This window comes from Phalangium opilio, unplaced genomic scaffold (assembly GCF_054372755.1).
Source record: "Phalangium opilio isolate 3A_F unplaced genomic scaffold, DU_Popi_V2 ptg000086l_1, whole genome shotgun sequence".
In the NCBI taxonomy this organism is placed as follows: domain Eukaryota; kingdom Metazoa; phylum Arthropoda; class Arachnida; order Opiliones; family Phalangiidae; genus Phalangium; species Phalangium opilio.
In genome coordinates, this window is record NW_028324191.1 from 382,331 (window position 1) to 389,068 (window position 6,738).

General features: G+C 40.0%; 1 long non-coding RNA gene across 1 annotated transcript; it reads left to right on the plus strand.

Moving 5' to 3' along the window:
* Window positions 1-5,629: 5,629 nt before the first annotated feature.
* On the plus strand, window positions 5,630-6,481 carry LOC149650506 (uncharacterized). The gene is made up of 3 exons (XR_016371540.1): window positions 5,630-5,770; window positions 5,853-5,929; window positions 6,009-6,481. It is a non-coding gene; the product is annotated as an uncharacterized LOC149650506 (long non-coding RNA).
* Window positions 6,482-6,738: the final 257 nt, after the last annotated feature.

A 6,738-nucleotide genomic window follows, 5' to 3' on the forward strand; every position in this document is an offset into this window, starting at 1 on the left:
AACCCCCCTCTGAATTTGCCTCAAATTCTACGTCACAAACGCGCGTGCCAGGCTGGTACTATTTCAGACGAGGAATAAATGTTGTGCGCGTTTTAAGGTGAGTGAAATATCCAGGAAGCGTAAGCTTCTATTATAAATCCATGCTTAGGCAGACTATTGAGTGAGTCTATGCAATGGGCGATTGTAAAAGCTGGAAGGATAGATGGATCAGTGTTGGAAATAAGGATATTTTTAAAACTGGACCTGTGGCCTAGGTATTTTAATTAAAATAACTGTCCACGGTGCCAATCACTGTAAACGTACAAGGGCAGTGCACGCAATGTCATGGATAATTGCAATCGTAAAGTGGACAGTAAAAGATACGGCTTTGATAGTTTAAAAATCGTGGCAGGTTTGTTTTGAAGTTGACTATAAAGCTCGGGTTCTAAAACGAATTGTGAGCCGTATCATATAAGAATTAGTAGAAGTGTAGAACCATTTTTAACCTCGTCCTAGAAGTGAAAAATTTCGCATTTCAGGCAAATATTATTCTATAATAGATTAATACAAATAAAGACTGAAGGAACAGATATTATATAAAAAAGGACTTGGTTTGCCCAAGCCTAAAAAACAAAACGATAAGAGTTTTTTCCAGTTGACTGAAGCGCGGATATTTTATTTTTCTATATAATTTTAAAGACAATCTGTATTTTACTACTCTTTTAATTCAATCTCCTTATTTTACTGGTAATGGATTTATTTCCTATAAATTAATTGAAATAAAATATTACTATCTCAGATTTTTCATGATAAAATTTTTACGAAAATGGAATTGTTGTTGAAAAATCTGAGATAAAATATTTTATTTCAATTAATTTATAAGAAATAAATCCATTACCAGTAAAATCAGGAGATTGAATTAAAGAGTAGTAAAATACAGATTGTCTTTAAAATTATATAGAAAAATAAAATATCCGCGCTTCAGTCAACTGGAAAAAACTCTTATCGTTTTTGTTTTTTAGGCTTGGGCAAACCAAGTCCTTTTTTATATAATATTATTAAATGATGCCGATTTAAGTTCGTTTCATTCATCACAGTCCCAAATATTTTACCACATTACGTCCTTAGAATCAGAGGCAACTCGCTCAAACAAGTTAAGTTTAATATACTTGACATTAGTGGGGCTGCTTTTACAATATAACACCTCCTGCATTTAAGCAAGATTTCCACTCGACGGAAAACACGAACAAAACCAGGCAGAAATGGGTGCGACCAAAAAATCTTTAGGCCGAGCCCGACGGAATTTCCGCTCGGCCGGGCGTAAGTAGTTTTCTAATTTTCGGTAGTGTTCGGCGTTACGCCGGTGTCTCAGGCAATGATATTTGCCAAAGACTGCGTCATAAATGTCAAGAGCGCACGCATACGCTATATAGATTGATAGCCGCCATGTTTTTTTTTGTCGGAAACATGCCACGAAGGAAGAAAAATTTAACTAATGGAAGTAAATAGAGGTAAGATTTTAATAACGAAGTCTTTATTGAGGAGGTTAGATAATATCTCTTGTACGATCTAATCGACAATGGGACGGAGATACCAATTCAGAGTGCGAAATAAATGTTATGGTAACCACTCTTACCTGTCACGTGACCCAAAAATATATCTTTCAAACTCAAAATTCAGTCGTAGTGTGAGCGGTTTACCGCCGGACGACGGCGTTAGCTAAAATTTCTACCGTATGCTGCGTGATTTGCGCCGGTTTTTTTTCGGTCGAGTGGGAATCTAGCTTTATGAGGCACGAAGCTTTCATGGCCTGACGCAAGAATCAGGCCGTCAGATTAAACCTTAGCCGCGTATTATGCAGTCAGATTTTATATTCTGTTACTTAACACGACCAGATCTATCAAACAACACCGGATTCATACATGTACCTTATGAGGTAAGAATTCATACCTCATTCGACCATTTTAACCCCGTCTGATTTATTTATGGCCCCCTTGGATGACGTCAGATTTCATATATTTGGAATCCCCATTTCCAGCTCTATCATTTGCCACCTTTTTTATTCATGTACCTCATGAAGTAAGAAATCATACCTCATTAGGGTCAAACATGGCCACGCCTCCCTCAAATGCCCCAGCTGTGACGCGTAAGACGGCCAGATCTATTAATGAGCATCAAAACTAAACACATTCCAATAGACAGACCTTTTATACTTTATGAGGTAAGATCCAGGCCACTGGCTCTTGGTCTCTTACCTACAATAATTTCAGAAACTTTGAGGGCTTAGTTGCAGAACCACTGTAACACTGAACAGTGTGTTACACATTAAACATAAACCAAAATTAATATAATTTTAACTATACATCGTGTTATAAATGCCTTAAAAAAACGCGCCCTCAAAATGCAAAAGCTACGTTAGTATGTCGAAAAGTAAGAAAACATGTTAGAAAACCAATGAACAGCAATCTTTTTCACGTTTAATATAAAATTTGAATTAAAATAATGCAAATGTAAAATTTTATGAAATGAAAGAATCTATACAGCTCTGTTTGAATATTTCCCTTGAAAAATTATTGCCAACGTTCAGTCAGCGGAGGTTTCATCATTAAGGTGTAAAATTTACTTCAACAGCTTATTAATATGTCGCAGCTGCCACAGATAACAATGTTGTAATTGATTGATCTACCAGTAAGATTAATAAGTAATTTAATTATAATTTATTTCAACCTACCGACAGTATTCGTAATGGGTGGTTTTATCCCAAATAACCGCGGTTGATATTGCCTATAACATGACAACAATCATTCATAACGCTATTTTGACCGAGGCTTAGCGAAAATGCTTAATAATATAATATTCTGCAGCCGTATTCAGCTGAAAACTCACTAATACGACCACGCCCCCTCGGCGTATTAGTGGGTCACGTGATATCCGGCTATCATGTTAGGCTCACAAACGGAGAGTAGAACAGCACCATAAATGGCGGGATATTTGAAGTTTTGAACTCAACCTTGAGCAATCGCAGCGCCACAAGCGGTGAGGATAGCAGCACCCAAAATGGCGGAAAGTTTGAAAACAGTGAAAATTTGACGCTTGTGGCGCTATAGGTTTCATCTTAGCTCTGGGAAGCATATTACATTAAGTTTACAGCGGGAACAGTAAGATTTATTTATTGTCGCATATACATATTAAAAGTACACTCTTTAATATCAGTTAAGAGTATTAATTATGGCGCAGATATATAACGACATAGCGATTGCTGTCGTTTTCGATGACGAGCAATATCTCCGACAGAGGCGTAATGCGTTCTTGTTACCAGAGGAGTTATTTCTTTCACAGTATCGTTTGGATATTTTAAGTGTACGCGCCTTATGCCTAGCTCTTAGGCCGCAATTGGAAAAAGACCATGACCGTGGTGTGGATGTTATTGGGGTGGAGGATGAAGTGCTCGTAACACTGCTGTTTTATGGCTCGGGGACCTTTCAGCACGCTCTGGCCAGCAACTACAAACACGGCATGAGTCAGGCGTCAGTCAGTCGTAGCACTGAACGGGTCACAAATGCCATAATTAATGTCAAAAGTGATTTGATATCGTTTCCAACAGATGAGGCGTCAGCAGGGGTAAATAACGAAAGGAGTTAAAGACGCTAGCTTCCGTAGTCTAGAATACAGTGGGACTTTCAAACGTAGACACAGAATAGAGAAAACGCCTCGGTCGCGCCGCCTATAATTCAAAATAAGTATGATATTTTGCAACCAATAGCGTGGCAGCAAAGATTCGAAAGGCATGCTGGGATATCGATTTTCTCCTGTCTGCTAGTATTCGTCTGCTTACGACTGAGTGACAATTAGGGTTAGAGTAAAGTTTATTCATTAAGGTGCACTTGAATTAGAAACATGCAACTTTAAAGTTGGTAAATTCCTTATTCGATAATGAAATGGAAATAAATGTCGTTTTTGCATCCTTCAATACAGTTTTAGTTGTTTTAATTTCTTTAGTCACAGATACAGTCGATGATCCTGATCCCACAGTTCCCACTAAGCCTAGGCTCACTGGGCCGACTCTGTAACCGCGCACTTACGGCAAAACAAGTTTGATCACATTTTGAGGATTTCCCCGGCTTCAAATTGCAAATTGTTGACTTATCTTTCTTCTTTAAATCGCTTTTTACTCGCGATTGAATATAATAATTATATCGGGTTGATTTATGAGACGACTTCACAACATCGACACCCGCCATTCTACTTTACCCAGAATACCTTGCGGCGCGAGATTTTAAGGCGAAACTTTTAATGTTCTGGTATTATTTACAATACAGTTCCAAAGATGGCACTACGTTAGTTACAAATTCTATGACGTTTCAAGGTCCCACTGTATTTTATACTACGGAAGCTAGCGTTATTTACCCCTGGCGTCAGTAAGGTCTATGAAGGTATGAATTTATTGAGATAGAAGCTTTCCAAAGGAACGTTTATATATTGTAATTGTTACGATCATAGGCGTCTTTTATGGCCACCTGCAACTTACCAAACGTTATTGGAGCAATTGATTGTACGCATGTTCCAATCAAAGGCCCTTCACCAAACAGTAATGCGTACAGGAACAGAAAGGGGACATTCTCCATTAACTTGTGAGACATTGTGCTTTATTCATAACAAATCCGTTTTAATTAAAATGTTTCGTTTACAATAGGTCAGCGACAACGAATTGCGCATCATGAATATGGCGGCTCGGTGGCCTGGTAGCGTTCATGACTCATTCATCTGGCGAAATAACAGGCTGTTTGAGGCATTTGTTGAAGGGGACATGCCCCATGGTTACCTTCTTTGTGATGGAGGCTACCCCTTACAACCGTGGCTCATGGTGCCAGTATACCGCCCACAAACGCCGGCAGAGGTGGAATTTAACACCCGGCATATTCGTGGTAGGTTGTGCATTATTTCCTTGTGTGGCCGGTAATAGTTTTTTCTTTGAAATGTATGTTTGTTTATGTAGGACGAAACGTCATCGAGCGCCTCAAGTCACGGTTTCGTTGCCTTGCTGGCTCAGGAGGCAAATTATGCTACCATCCGGACAAAGTGTGCCGCATTATAGCAGCTTGTTGCATTCTTCACAACATATGTTTGGCGAATAAGATACCCTTGCCTGAGGATAATGGTATGTGAGATTGCTTGTTACTTTCTTTGCATACTCCTCATCAGTACAACAATATGTACCTCTTTCGTAGAAGATGGTGCTGTCGAGAATGACGCAGTTGTCGCAATGCAGGTCGACGATGATGCCCCTGCGAATGGGCAGGCTGCAGCGGCTTTTTATCGTGTCCGGCAACACCTCATAAACATCTGCGAAAACCAGTTATAATTCATTTTAACAGCAAGGTGTGTTTCAACGTGAAACTTTATCTACATGGATGTGTTTGTAAGATACTGACCCATATTTTGTAGGCATTGAGGTGTGCAGTAGGAAAGGGGGCCTGCCATCAAAACTCCCCGACTCGATTGCGACCGCAGTAGGCAACGGGACCTGCGTCATCAAAACTCCCCGACCCGATTGCGACCGCAGTAGGCAAAGGAACCTGCGTCATCAAAACTCCCCGACCCGATTGCGACCGCAGTAGGCAAAGGGACCTGCGTCATCAAAACTCCTCGACTCAATCAGCGACTGCAGTAGGCAAGGGGACCTGCATCAACAAAACTCCCCATGGGAAACGTGTGGCCACCTCCAAGTGGTGTTTCTCGGGTGACGCTAAGTGCCACACATGGCGTGTACTGCTACTCCTGAGACAAATCGGTATGACGCTCTCATTATGGTTAGACATTGTAATAACAAGAAACTAACATATTTCACGCCTTCTTCACAAAATATATTTTAGCTTCCCATTGTAGTAACGCAATTAGCGACATATTCAACGTATTTCCATAACTGGTGTCAGCAGAAGACGCAAAGAAGGTAACTACACTTATCTTACGGACATACTTTTGACAAGTGTATATGTACTTGTGTCTGGCTGATAAATGTTTCTCGACAGAGTAGCAATTGCACAGTTTGGCCATGCAATGCTTCTACTTGTATCTGTTTCGCCACGGACCACACTTCATCGAGTTCGGCTTACGAACATAACCGCTGTCATCACAAACCATGTCACTCTATGACCCGTCCTTATATGTTGAAACGTTAAGATGTGAAAGGGTTCAGTGGCGTTGCACTATTTAATATATCAGTTCCCCGAGTTTGTTCGCATCTGTGCTTGCCGGAGAATGTTGTTGCGGATTAAATATGGTTATTCTCATTATACGTCGTTTCTGATCAAGGTTCATAAAATAGTTCTTATCTGCCTCGAGCTTTTGTTCCTTTGCACAAAGCAAGCCCTTTGTCGCCAAACTGTAGTGGTAACCCATAGTAATGTCATTACATGAGTTGTACAATTTAAGTTGACTTTAAAGGGATATAATTCAATAAAAAGCATTCGTTGTTATTATGAATTTGTTTCAATTTTATTTTATTACCGAAATCCGATTAACCGCGCTTAAACGAACTTACGACTCACTAATATGAGAATGTTAAGAGCAGACGCTTGTGGAGGTGTTGCCACGACGGAGAGGCCAACGGCACCATTTCTCATATATTTTACCTCCAAATTCGTCATATTCCGGCGTATGGTGCTCTTAACCTCCCCGCTGTAGGCGTTGCCGTTGCTGACGAGAGGTTTACAAAATCCACCAATAACATCTTCCTTGTTATCAGTGTTCGTCTACGTG